Source organism: Pseudophryne corroboree, chromosome 5 (genome assembly GCF_028390025.1).
Source record: "Pseudophryne corroboree isolate aPseCor3 chromosome 5, aPseCor3.hap2, whole genome shotgun sequence".
Lineage (NCBI taxonomy): Eukaryota > Metazoa > Chordata > Amphibia > Anura > Myobatrachidae > Pseudophryne > Pseudophryne corroboree.
Window position 1 is genome coordinate 271,012,305 of NC_086448.1, and position 13,520 is coordinate 271,025,824.

Below are 13,520 nucleotides of genomic sequence, written 5' to 3' on the forward strand. Positions count from 1 at the left end.
CTCCCTTCAAAAGTCTGAACCTCAGGGAGGGCAGCCAATTGTTTCTGTAAAAAAAAATGGATAGGGCCGAAATCTGGACCTTTACGTATCCTAACCTCTGGCCCATATCCACACCTTCTTGCAGGAAGAGGAGAAACCGTCCCAGTTGAAACTCCACCGTAGGAAACTTCTTAGACTCACACCAAGATACATATTTTTTCCAAATACGATGGTAATGTCTAAACGTTACTCCTTTCCTAGCCTGTATCAGGGTAGAAATAACCTTATTCGGAATGCCCTTCCGAGCTAGTATCTGGTGTTCAACCTCCATGCCGTCAAACGTAGCCGTGGTAAGTCTTGATAGGCGAACGGCCCCTGTTGCAGAAGGTCCTCCCGAAGAGGAAGAGGCCTTGGCTCTTCTAGCAGTAGATCCAGAAGATCCGCGTACCAAGCCCTCCTTGGCCAGTCCGAAGCAATGAGGATCGCTTGAACCCTTGTTCTCCTTATGAGCTTTAGCACTCTTGGAATGAGTGGGAGTGGTGGAAACACATACACCGATTGGAATACCCACGGAGTCACTAGGGCGTCCACCGCCTCTGCTTGCAGGTCCCTCGACTTGGAACAGTAACGCAGAAGTTTATTGTTGAGACGAGAGTCCATCATGTCTATTTGGGGTACACCCCAAAGATCTGTCACCTCCTTGAACACCTCCTCCCCACTCCCCTGGATGGAGATAGTGTCTGCTGGGGAAGTCCGCTTCCCAGTTGTCCACTCCCAGAATGAAGATTGCTGACAGCGCCAATGTGTGTTTTTCTGCCCAGAGGATGATTCTTGTTACCTCTGACATTGCAGCTCTGCTCTTCGTTCCGCCCTGTCAGTTGATGTAAGCCATTGTCGTTACATTGTCCGACTTCACTTGAATGGCACGATTTCTCAGAAGATGGGCCGCTTGGTGAAGACCGTTGTAGACGGCTCTTAGTTCCAGAATGTTAATCGGCAGGCCGGCTTCCAGGCTTGACCACCTTCCTTGGAAAGTTTCCCCTTGAGTGACTGCACCCCAGCCCCGGAGGCTTGCATCCGTGGTTAGAAGGATCCAGTCCTGAATCCCAAACCTGCGGCCCTCCAGAAGATGAGGTAATTGTAGTCACCAGAGGAGTGAAATCCTGACCTTTGGCGACAGACGTATTCTATGGTGCGTGTGTACATGAGATCCCGACCACTTGTCCAGGAGATCCAGTTGGAAAGACCAAGCATGAAACCTCCCGTACTGCAGAGCCTCGTAAGAGGCCACCATCTTCCCCAGAAGGCGAATGCACTGATGAACTGACACCCGGTCTGTCTTCAAGACGTCCCGGACCATTGTTTGAATAATCAACGCTTTTTCCTATGAAAGAAACACCATCTGCACTTCCGTGTCGAGGATCATTCCCAGAAAGGACAACCTCCTGGTCGGTTCCAAATGTGATTTTGGAAGATTCAGGATTCAACTGTGTTCCCTGAGTAGATGGGTCGTGAGAACAATGGACTGTAACAGCTTCTCCCTGGATGATGCCTTTATCAGCAGATCATCCAGATAAGGAATTATGTTCACCCCCTGTCTGCGGAGGAGAACAATAATTTCCGCCATCACCTTGGTGAAAACCCTCAGTGCTGTGCAGAGTCCGAATGGAAGGGCCTGGAATTAAAAATGACAATCCAACAGTGCGAATCGGAGATAAGCCTGATGCGGCAGCCAAATCGGAATGTGGAGGTACTCAACCTTGATATCCAGGGGTACCAGGAATTCCCCCTCCTCCAGACCTGATATCACCGCCCTTAGAGACTGCATTTTGAACTTGAACTCCCTCAGGAAAGGGTTTATCGATTTTAAGTTCAGAATGGGTCTGACCTAACCATCCGGTTTCGGTACCACGAAAAGTTTCGAGTAGTAACCTTTGTTTTGCATATGGGGTGGAACTGGTACAATAACCTGTGCCTCCACCAACTTATGGACAGCATCCTGTTGGATAGCCCTGTCTGCCAGCAAAGCTGGCAAGCCTGATTTGAAGAATCGGTGAGGAGGGAGATCTTAAAATCCAGCCTGTACCCCTGGGACACAATATCTTGCACCCAGGGATCCAGGCCGGACGACACCCAGACGTGACACTAATGCCTGAGTCTCGCCCCCACCGGCCCCACCTCCAGGCTGCGCTGTCCATCGTCTTGCTGAGGACTTTGGCGTACCTGAAGCAGGTTTCTGTTCCTGGGAACCCGCAGCAGCGGGTTTCTTGGATTTTGGCCGACCTCCTCTAAAGAAGGTGTTGGACGGTTTGGCCTTTCTTGCTTTGGCAGTCTGAAAGGACTGAAATGCAGCTTAAGAAAAAGTTTTCTTCATAGCGGGTACAGCTGAGGGAAGATAAGGAGACTTACCCGCTGTAGCCGTGGAAATCCACACATCCAACGCTTCCCCAAAGAGAGCCTGACCTGTGTAGAGCAGGGTATCCACACCTCTCCTGGATTCCGCGTCGGCAGACCAGTGGCGCAGCCAAAGTCCCCTACGAGCTGAGACAGACGTGGAAGATATCCCTGCAGCCATGGAACCCAGGTCTTTCATGGATTCCACCATAAATCCTGTAGAATCCTGAATGTTACGTAAAAACAATTCAGCATCACTTTATCCATTGTATCCAAATCCTCAAATAACGTGCCTGACCACTTTACTATAGCTTTGGAAATCCATGCACAGGCAATAGTGGGACGTAGTATCGCCCCTGAAGCCGTGTATATGGATTTGAGCGTAGTATCAACTTTGCGATCAGCCGGCTCTTTTAAGGCGGTAGATCCTGGAACAGGTAAAACCACCTTTTTTGAGAGTCTAGATACAGACGCGTCAACTATGGGCGGGTTTTCCTATTTTTTCCTATCCTCCTCGGGGAAGGGTTAAGCAACCAGAACCATTCTAGGGATCTGGAATTTTTTCTCTGGGTTTTCCCATGCTTTCTCAAATATAACATTTAATTCTTTAGAGGCAGGGAAGGTTAGCGAGGCTTTCTTACTGTCAGTGAAGTAAGCCGCCTCCAACCTGCTCAGGTGTTGTATCAGCAATATTCAACACATCTCTAATAGCCTCTATCATCAACTGCACCCCTTTTGCAAGAGATGCCGCCCCCCGCAGCACATCCGCCTCACCGTCTGCCGTGTCAGAATCGGTATCCTTGTCATCTTGCATAATCTGTGCTAGAGCACATTTGTGAGAACATACAGTGGGGGGCCCTGAGGTAACAGAACTGGACTAGACTGCCATAGAGTTCTGTAAAACCTGAGTTGCAGATTCATTCTGTGAAACCCTAGTAGAAATCTGAGAATTCATAGATTTAATAGAGGATAACCAATCGGGCTTCCTTGCTGGTATCTGCGCTAAGACAGTGCAATCCTGATTACATGGAATGTGATCATCCTGAGAGGATATATCCTCTGCTGCATATGACGCAGAGTGCCTGGACATAGCTTAATGGAGACCACAGACACCACACACACACACACACACACACACACACACACACACACACACGAGGACAGACAGAGTTTCACCCCCAAGAATGGCAAGAGAGACACAGAGATTGGAGCCAACCCACACACAGCGCTTTCAAGGTATAGTGAGACCCCCCAACTTAACAGGTTACACAGTCTGTACACAGCCTCCCCCCCCCCCCCTTCTACATCCCCCTGGTACCGTAGGAGATAGCTGGAGTTGAATTGGAGGGACAGCTCTCACTGACAGCGCTTCTGCAGGCAGGAAAATGGCGCTGAACGCTGCTGGGTCTGCTGAGGAGAAGCTCCGCCCCCTTAATGGCGCGGTCTTCCCGCTCTTCTGGAGATTATACTGGCCTGAGGAATTTTGCTGGCAGCGATCCTGGGACCCTGACAGGCTTGGAGGTCAGTGTAGGGTGTAGACGCTGGCTCAGGGCGCCCCTCACAGCGCCGCACTATGTACCACTGAGCCCCGGAGCACAGTTAGTACTGCGCTCCATACCCTGTTGCCGCCATCTTCACACCGGCTCCCCGCTTTCTAGGGGGGGCCGGTGACTAACTCGCCACTGATCTTCTGGCTCTGTAAGGGGGTGGCGGCATGCTGCCGGGGTGAGCGATCCCCTGTGGCGGGGAACGTTCGATCCGCTCAGGAGCTCAGTGTTCTGTCAGCAGAGATAGTGGCTCAGACCCTGCAGGGTGGACACCACCCGACCCCCCTTAGTCCCACGAAGCAGGGAGGCTGTTAATTAAATCTAAAAAACAACTTTACTAGGGAAACTCAGGAGAGCTCCCCTAGCTGTGACCGGCTCCTCCAGGCACATTTTCTAAACTGAGTCTGGTAGGAGGGGCATAGATGGAGGAACCAGCCCACACTCTCAAACGCTTAGTGTCAATGGCTCCTGGTGGAGCCGTCTATACCCATGGTACTAATGTGGACCCCAGCATCCTCTAGGACGTAATAGAAAAAATGATACAGTGCACACAGTTTATTCTAAGTGTGGCAGGCATCCCCTCAAACAATCTACCTCAAAACAGACCTCACATAAACTGGGTTTGCGACAAACTGAAGAAGGCAAGGATGTTGGCAGATGATCCAATGAAATTCAGGTTTCATACCAGGAGGTACAACTGAAACACAAATGTATTTGATATTTAAGAGCCAGAGTAAAATAATGTTTAAATTTAAAACCCAATTATTAGGCGTTCATGTAATCTATTTAACAGCAGTATGTTTCCATAAACATTTAAACATTTTCAAAATAAAATTTTGTTTTCTCAAAAACCCATTTTTTTTTTAACTTCTGGGGAAAAAAACTACTACAAGTGGCCCAGGGACAGGATAAATTGGGTGGGCTTTAAATAATGAAGAAAAGCCCCTTGGTCACTAATTTAAGCCCATCCTAACTTAACCTGTCCCTGGACCATTTGTGTCACATTTGGAAAAGCAGAGTGTTTAATTACAGTGGAATATCACACTGGGATAATGGGAGTAGGGAGGAACAGAAACTTGGAGAAGTGGTGATGGGAATAAGAAACACGGCAGACTGGGAGCAGTACTGTACTCCAAAAAGAAGCTCCCAGTCATTTTGGCTATCAAAAAAGATTTTCTACTTCTCCGATGGCTCAGCCCAGGGCCGGATTAACAATGGGACGGATGGAGCTGCAGCTCCAGGCCCCCCCTTGAAAATAGGCCCACAGAGCTCCCTGCAGTGTAGCCAGTGTTGACAGGATTTTTTTTTTACTGTCACCACGACCAGCCCGGCCACCTAATAACATGATCACCTGCATATCCCTGTTCCCAGCCAGCCAACGGAAGCCCCTCTTACAGTACATCAGACTCAGGGACAGTCGAAGCACCGCCCCTGGACCCGAATGAAGCAGCTACTCCCGTTGCAGTCACAAGCTCCAGTTCTCGGATCCATCAGAAGACCCGCCTCCCGGACCTGTCATAAGTCCCGCCTCCCAAACCCGCCAGAAGACCCGCCATAAGCCCCACCTCCCGGACCTGCCATAAGGCCCGCCTCCCGGACCTGCCATAAGCCACACCTCCTGGACTCATCACGTCAGATGCTCCGCTTCTCTTAGAACCGCTGAGTCTTAAGAAATTTTTTAAGCAGCTTGGTAGGCCAGCGGGGACTCCGGGGGAGCTGATAGACTGTGTCAGTGACAGGAGATTTAAAATGCAGCACACAGGGGTCGCAGCTTTTCTTGTATACATGCTGCGCCCCCTGACCCCATTTCTGACCTCCCCTTGTCCTCTGCTGCTCTTTTTCCCAGCTTCGATGCTCTCTTCCTGGGTATATACCACTCAGAGGAGCACTGGGCTTGGTGTTTGGAAGGATGTGTCATTCACCCTAAATTACCTGGGACATCAGATGCGGCTGCAGCTGCCTAGGTACGACCACATCATTCATGCCACTGCTCCCTAAGTATACTGTACGTATGTCCCACTTCACCTTTTATCACCTGTGTATTTTATCCCTTCCCACCTATGTTCTGTCCCTTCACAGTTCACACCTGTGCCACTGCTTCTTTTACAATCTATGCCTCTGCCCCCTCTCCACCTGTATCTCTGCCCCTCCCGTGTCTCTGCCCCCTTTACCACGTGGGCTTTGGCCAGCGTCTCCATCTGTATGTATACCCACACTCCACCTATGTCTCTGCCTTCCTCTCCAACCTGTATCTCTACCCCCTCCCCACCTTTGTCTGCCCCCTTCACCACCTGTGCTTTCGCCCCTCTCCAACCTGTTTCTTTACCCCCTCACAACCTGTGTCTGCCCCCTTCTCTCTACCTGTGCTTCAGCCTCCCTCTTCATTTGTGTCTCTACCACCTTCACTACTTGTGTTTCCACCCCTCTTGCCACGCGTGACTTCCTATTTGTGCCTTTGCCTTGTTCCCCACTTGTGTCATTGCCCCCTTTACCCCTGTGCCTCTGCTTCCCTCCCCACCTATGTCCCATCCCCCCTCTCCACCTAGACCTCTGCTTTTTTCCTTAATTGCGTCTCTGCCGTCGCTCTGCCAGTATTTCCACCTGCGGTTCCACTTCCCTCTCCAAATGCATCTCTGCATCCCTCCCCACCTGTATCTCTGTTCCCTTTCCATCTGTATCTTTGCCCGCTTTCTACCTTCCTCTCCACCTGTGCTTCTGCCTTCTCTCCTTCTGTGCTTCCACTTCCCTCTCCAAATGCATCTCTACTTCCCTCCCCACCTGTATCTCTGCCCCCTTTCCATCTTTTAATCTACCCCCTTCCACCAGTACCTCTAACCCCATCTCCACCTGTGCCTCTGCCTTCTCTACATCTATGCTTCTGCTTACCTCTCCAAATGTATCTCTGCCGCCCACCCAACCTGTGACTCTGCTCCCTTCATCATCTGTGCTTGCACCCCTTTTGCCACCTGCTCCTCTCACCAACTGTGAAGAAAAGAGGTTATCGAGCAGTGCCTGATGGAGCAAGAAGACATCTCTCAGTGTCCTGCGCCATGAAGTGCCACAGCGTTTGGGAGGGAGAGGAGGATACCAAGCATGATTCAAAGTCGCTGGCAGGCTTATTCACTGAAAAACACCCAGAGTAGTCCATTCCATCTCCAAGACCAAGTCTGCACCCTTCCTGCTCCTATACCTGACTATGCCTTTTTTTATCTTCTACTCCTCCCATCCCCATCCTCAGGCCCACCCCTCCTTTCCCCCTATCCTGCCTGTACTGCCTCACTCTAAACTTATCCCACATCTGGAGCTGCTCTGTATGCAGAGACCAGGGCAAAGAGACAGAGACAAATGTAGTGTGGGGAGGCAGTGTAATAATGCAGTGTGGGGGATGTAGTGTAGTGGGGAGGTAGTGCAGTGATGTTGTATAGGGAGGTAGTGCAGTGACAGTGCAGGGATGTAGTGTAGTAATATATTTCAGAGATTCAGTGTGTGGAAGTAGCGTAGTGATGTAGTGTGTGGAGGTAGTGCAGCAATGTAGTGCAGAGCTGTGGTATAGTGAGATAGTGCTAAGACTTAATGTGGAGAGGAGGATCAGTTATACTATATAGTGCATGGATGGGGTATTAGTAGGTAACAGCAATGTAGTGTTGGGAGATAGTTTGAGGAGGTGTAGTGTGGGGCAGTAGCGAAGTGATATACTGCGTGGATGTAGTGCAGTGATATAGTGCAGGGAGTTTGCGTAGTGAAGAGTTAGTTAAGTTATACTGTATACAGTAGTGTACGGATGAGGTGTGAGTAGGTAATGTAATGTTGGGAGGTAGTTTGTAGAGGTATAGTGTGGAGATAGAAAACAAAAAACTACTGAACAGCGCCTCAACAACAATATTAAAAATATATGTAATTAATTATAATTAAAAATTAAAAACTCCTGAGAGACTGCGCTTGCCGACACCACTATGTGGAGTGATAGGGCAGACAAAGGAAATAACAACGGCTGCGCTGTATATCAGGAGTTAAAATGGAGAGCCAACGTGTAAATGTATAAAATTTATTAGCAATGCTTCAGAAAATAAAAACATAAAATAATGATACGAAACAACAAAAACACACCTAAATTATCTCAGGTAATTCATTAGACTGTTTTGCCATATACAGTATCTAATGATGGATATGAATTGTCAATGTCCGTGCTCCACAAATTGCTAGAGGTAGCTGGGGTGGAGATGAATAAAGTGCTGAGGGTGCAGTTCCAAATGGTTAGCAGCTCAAGGTCACCAAATAGAATAATTATGCAGGTTTTAACCTCTCTGGTGGGCTGGTTAATTAGCCGAGCGTCCTCGGCTAAAAGTCCTGCGGTGCCCACAACACTGTGCAGCGGAGAGGAGATGCAATAGCCGCCGGATGACTTTCGCTGACCGAAGCAGTATGGTAAAAAGTGGTCACCTGCAGTGATGGAATGATCAAATGGTGTTATGGCTGAGTCAGTTCCGGTTGCACCAGATGTTCACCTGAGCAAGGTGTGCAAAGAGGCGGGGTCCTGACGCGTTTCGTCACGTTAACGTGACTTTATCGAAGGTGTATTCCTGCCTCCAGACTAACCAGTATTTAAAGCCAGAACGGCTAATGACGGGCAGATAATCAGTAATCAATGCCTTGCTCTGCATGCACAAATATTGGAAAGTTGCTCTGCATGCAGTCATGGTTTTAAATACTGGTTTTTACCATACCGCTCCGAATCATCCGGCGGCTATTGCATCTCCTCTCCGCTGCACAGTGTTGTGGGCACCGCAGGACTTTTAGCCCACCAGAGAGGTAAAAACCTGCATAATTATTCTATTTGGTGACCTTGAGCTGCTAACCATTTGGAACTGCACCCACAGCACTTTATTCATCTCCACCCCAGCTACCTCTAGCAATTTGTGGAGCACGGACATTGACAATTCATATCCATCATTAAGTACATGGCAAAACAGTCTAATGAATTACCTGAGATAATTTAGGTGTGTTTTTGTTGTTTCTTATAATTATTTTATGTTTTTATTTTCTGAAGCATTGCTAATAAATTTTTATACATTTACACGTTGGCTCTCCTTTTTAACTCCTGATATACAGCGCAGCCATAGTGTGGAGATGAAGTGTGGGGAGGTAGCATAGTGATATAGTGTAGGGATGCAGTGTAAGATAACATGTATTGTACAATCTGAGAGTATACCCTGAGAATTGTTGTAACTGGACTTGCAGGGACCGAACTTTCTCGCAAGCTCTGTCCCTGTATGCAATAATTGATACTTCCTTGCGATAAATTCAATTATTGCAGTCAAATTTATTAGTCCATCCATATCTCGGATGCAGATTGTGATACATATGCCCCATAGTGCGGAGATGTAGTGTAGTAGTGATATACTGAAGAGATGTAGTGTGGGAAGAAGTGCAGTGATGTAGTATGCCACCATACCCCCCTTACCATGCAGGAACAAATTATTTGTAGTGCTAGTCACACCTACTGCATGACACACAATAGGCCCATTATAAATTTCAGCTCCAGGCCCATGTGGACCTTAATCTGGCACTGCCTGTAATGTTTTGCTCTGCCCAGTCAAAAAGTTGTTGTGGTATAAGAATCTGATCATCATATGGACATTGCAGGCTTGCTCAGGATTGCTAACCTATTCACTGTGCCACCTACACCATCGCAAGGCCCTTTGTCATGAGCAGTTGCAGAAAACCGTCACTCTGCTGCTAAATGAAAAAAAAATCATCCTTATGAGAGCATAAGTTGGCAAAGTTTTTCTTGTTCTTAAATTGTGCGGCTGAGCCAGTGCCAGATTAAGGTCCACATGGGCCTGGAGCTGAAATTTATAATGGGCCTATTGTGTGTCATGCAGTAGGTGTGACTAGCACTACAAATAATTTCTTCCTGCATGGTAAGGGGGGTATGGTGGCATACTACATCACTGCACTTCTTCCCACACTACATCTCTTCAGTATATCACTACTACACTACATCTCCGCACTATGGGGCATATGTATCACAATCTGCATCCGAGATATGGATGGACTAATAAATTTGACTGCAATAATTGAATTTATCGCAAGGAAGTATCAATTATTGCATACAGGGACAGAGCTTGCGAGAAAGTTCTGTCCCTGCAAGTCCAGTTACAACAATTCTCAGGGTATACTCTCAGATTGTACAATACATGTTATCTTACACTGCATCCCTACACTATATCACTATGCTACCTCCCCACACTTCATCTCCACACTATGGCTGCGCTGTATATCAGGAGTTAAAAAGGAGAGCCAACGTGTAAATGTATAAAAATTTATTAGCAATGCTTCAGAAAATAAAAACATAAAATAATTATAAGAAACAACAAAAACACACCTAAATTATCTCAGGTAATTCATTAGACTGTTTTGCCATGTACTTAATGATGGATATGAATTGTCAATGTCCGTGCTCCACAAATTGCTAGAGGTAGCTGGGGTGGAGATGAATAAAGTGCTGTGGGTGCAGTTCCAAATGGTTAGCAGCTCAAGGTCACCAAATAGAATAATTATGCAGGTTTTTACCTCTCTGGTGGGCTAAAAGTCCTGCGGTGCCCACAACACTGTGCAGCGGAGAGGAGATGCAATAGCCGCCGGATGATTCGGAGCGGTATGGTAAAAACCAGTATTTAAAACCATGACTGCATGCAGAGCAACTTTCCAATATTTGTGCATGCAGAGCAAGGCATTGATTACTGATTATCTGCCCGTCATTAGCCGTTCTGGCTTTAAATACTGGTTAGTCTGGAGGCAGGAATACACCTTCGATAAAGTCACGTTAACGTGACGAAACGCGTCAGGACCCCGCCTCTTTGCACACCTTGCTCAGGTGAACATCTGGTGCAACCGGAACTGACTCAGCCATAACACCATTTGATCATTCCATCACTGCAGGCGACCACTTTTTACCATACTGCTTCGGTCAGCGAAAGTCATCCGGCGGCTATTGCATCTCCTCTCCGCTGCACAGTGTTGTGGGCACCGCAGGACTTTTAGCCGAGGACGCTCGGCTAATTAACCAGCCCACCAGAGAGGTTAAAACCTGCATAATTATTCTATTTGGTGACCTTGAGCTGCTAACCATTTGGAACTGCACCCTCAGCACTTTATTCATCTCCACCCCAGCTACCTCTAGCAATTTGTGGAGCACGGACATTGACAATTCATATCCATCATTAGATACTGTATATGGCAAAACAGTCTAATGAATTACCTGAGATAATTTAGGTGTGTTTTTGTTGTTTCGTATCATTATTTTATGTTTTTATTTTCTGAAGCATTGCTAATAAATTTTATACATTTACACGTTGGCTCTCCATTTTAACTCCTGATATACAGCGCAGCCGTTGTTATTTCCTTTGTCTGCCCTATCACTCCACATAGTGGTGTCGGCAAGCGCAGTCTCTCAGGAGTTTTTAATTTTTAATTATAATTAATTACATATATTTTTAATATTGTTGTTGAGGCGCTGTTCAGTAGTTTTTTGTTTTCTATCTCCACACTATACCTCTACAAACTACCTCCCAACATTACATTACCTACTCACACCTCATCCGTACACTACTGTATACAGTATAACTTAACTAACTCTTCACTACGCAAACTCCCTGCACTATATCACTGCACTACATCCACGCAGTATATCACTTCGCTACTGCCCCACACTACACCTCCTCAAACTATCTCCCAACACTACATTGCTGTTACCTACTAATACCCCATCCATGCACTATATAGTATAACTGATCCTCCTCTCCACATTAAGTCTTAGCACTATCTCACTATACCACAGCTCTGCACTACATTGCTGCACTACCTCCACACACTACATCACTACGCTACTTCCACACACTGAATCTCTGAAATATATTACTACACTACATCCCTGCACTGTCACTGCACAAACTCCCCACACTACATCACTGCACTACCTCCCTATACAACATCACTGCACTACCTCCCCACTACACTACATCCCCCACACTGCATTATTACACTGCCTCCCCACACTACATTTGTCTCTGTCTCTTTGCCCTGGTCTCTGCATACAGAGCAGCTCCAGATGTGGGATAAGTTTAGAGTGAGGCAGTACAGGCAGGATAGGGGGAAAGGAGGGGTGGGCCTGAGGATGGGGATGGGAGGAGTAGAAGATAAAAAAAGGCATAGTCAGGTATAGGAGCAGGAAGGGTGCAGACTTGGTCTTGGAGATGGAATGGACTACTCTGGGTGTTTTTCAGTGAATAAGCCTGCCAGCGACTTTGAATCATGCTTGGTATCCACCTCTCCCTCCCAAACGCTGTGGCATTTCTTGGCGCAGGACACTGAGAGATGTCTTCTTGCTCCATCAGGCACTGCTCGATAACCTCTTTTCTTCACAGTTGGTGAGAGGAGCAGGTGGCAAAAGGGGTGCAAGCACAGATGATGAAGGGAGCAGAGTCACAGGTTGGGTGGGCGGCAGAGATACATTTGGAGAGGTAAGCAGAAGCATAGATGTAGAGAAGGCAGAGGCACAGGTGGAGATGGGGTTAGAGGTACTGGTGGAAGGGGGTAGATTAAAAGATGGAAAGGGGGCAGAGATACAGGTGGGGAGGGAAGTAGAGATGCATTTGGAGAGGGAAGTGGAAGCACAGAAGGAGAGAAGGCAGAAGCACAGGTGGAGAGGAAGGTAGAAAGCGGGCAAAGATACAGATGGAAAGGGAACAGAGATACAGGTGGGGAGGGATGCAGAGATGCATTTGGAGAGGGTAGTGGAACCGCAGGTGGAAATACTGGCAGAGCGACGGCAGAGACGCAATTAAGGAAAAAAGCAGAGGTCTAGGTGGAGAGGGGGGATGGGACATAGGTGGGGAGGGAAGCAGAGGCACAGGGGTAAAGGGGGCAATGACACAAGTGGGGAACAAGGCAAAGGCACAAATAGGAAGTCACGCGTGGCAAGAGGGGTGGAAACACAAGTAGTGAAGGTGGTAGAGACACAAATGAAGAGGGAGGCTGAAGCACAGGTAGAGAGAAGGGGGCAGACACAGGTTGTGAGGGGGTAAAGAAACAGGTTGGAGAGGGGCGAAAGCACAGGTGGTGAAGGGGGCAGACAAAGGTGGGGAGGGGGTAGAGATACAGGTTGGAGAGGAAGGCAGAGACATAGGTGGAGTGTGGGTATACATACAGATGGAGACGCTGGCCAAAGCCCACGTGGTAAAGGGGGCAGAGACACGGGAGGGGCAGAGATACAGGTGGAGAGGGGGCAGAGGCATAGATTGTAAAAGAAGCAGTGGCACAGGTGTGAACTGTGAAGGGACAGAACATAGGTGGGAAGGGATAAAATACACAGGTGATAAAAGGTGAAGTGGGACATACGTACAGTATACTTAGGGAGCAGTGGCATGAATGATGTGGTCGTACCTAGGCAGCTGCAGCCGCATCTGATGTCCCAGGTAATTTAGGGTGAATGACACATCCTTCCAAACACCAAGCCCAGTGCTCCTCTGAGTGGTATATACCCAGGAAGAGAGCATCGAAGCTGGGAAAAAGAGCAGCAGAGGACAAGGGGAGGTCAGA

At 47.9% G+C, this 13,520-nt stretch overlaps 1 protein-coding gene and 1 long non-coding RNA gene across 7 annotated transcripts in view; one reads left to right on the forward strand and one right to left on the reverse strand.

The window, feature by feature from the left end:
* The window catches only part of TOPAZ1 (testis and ovary specific TOPAZ 1), a 627,583-nt gene that overhangs the window by 570,804 nt on the left and 43,259 nt on the right, over positions 1–13,520 (forward strand). The window lies entirely within an intron of this gene.
* LOC134927603 (uncharacterized) overlaps positions 1–13,520 on the reverse strand; it is a 40,901-nt gene that overhangs the window by 2,321 nt on the left and 25,060 nt on the right. Inside the window, exon 4 of one of the 2 annotated variants that reach the window (XR_010177684.1) lies at positions 4,515–4,617. This is a non-coding gene — a long non-coding RNA (uncharacterized LOC134927603). The remainder of the gene's footprint in view (positions 1–4,514; positions 4,618–13,520) is intronic. The other variant, XR_010177683.1, reaches the window with a different exon arrangement.